The sequence below is a fragment of the Eurypyga helias genome, unplaced genomic scaffold (assembly GCF_000690775.1).
Source record: "Eurypyga helias isolate BGI_N326 unplaced genomic scaffold, ASM69077v1 scaffold33771, whole genome shotgun sequence".
Classification (NCBI taxonomy): Eukaryota; Metazoa; Chordata; class Aves; order Eurypygiformes; family Eurypygidae; genus Eurypyga; species Eurypyga helias.
Window position 1 is genome coordinate 1 of NW_010233419.1, and position 664 is coordinate 664.

A 664-nucleotide genomic window follows, 5' to 3' on the forward strand; every position below is an offset into this window, starting at 1 on the left:
CAACGAGGCTGCCGTAACAAACGTCAACTCCCAGCCCTTCCGCAGCCTTCACCCGTCTTCTTCCCGGGCTGCCGGCCCACGCGTGTTGCTGCGCGTGCTGTAGTGCCAGCAGACAGGAGGCAGGAGCGGACTGCAGGGAGAGACAAGCAAAGCAGAGTCGGAACAGGGAGCCAACAGTCAGACACACCCCATCCCATCTACAAGAACACAGTTACCTGCATGCTGCTTGGCGGGTCCTGCACTAGAAAAAAGAACAATTTCCAACTAAACACAGGCCTGGCCCTTCAGCGGGGGTGGGAGAGGGGCCCACGGGCAAACGTAATAGCGAGCAGCCAACCTCCTTCTAACCAAGGTCAGCGAATAACAGGTATCTGCTGCCGCACAGATCTAGGCGGTGCCTCCGCTTACCTGAGTGGAGCCCTCTTCCGCCCCCCAGCCTCATCCCGCTGATACTTAAAAGTCTGATCAGAATTTAGGAATGTAAATGGCAGTAACCAGGCAACAGCACAGAGCCAGCTCTAATATTATCAGATCACAGGATGGTTTGGGTTGGGAGGGACCTTAAAGTCCATCCAGTTCCAACCCCCTGCCATGGGCAGGGACACCTTCCACTAGACCAGGTTGCTCCAAGCCTCATCCAGCCTGGCCTTGAAGACAGCCAGGG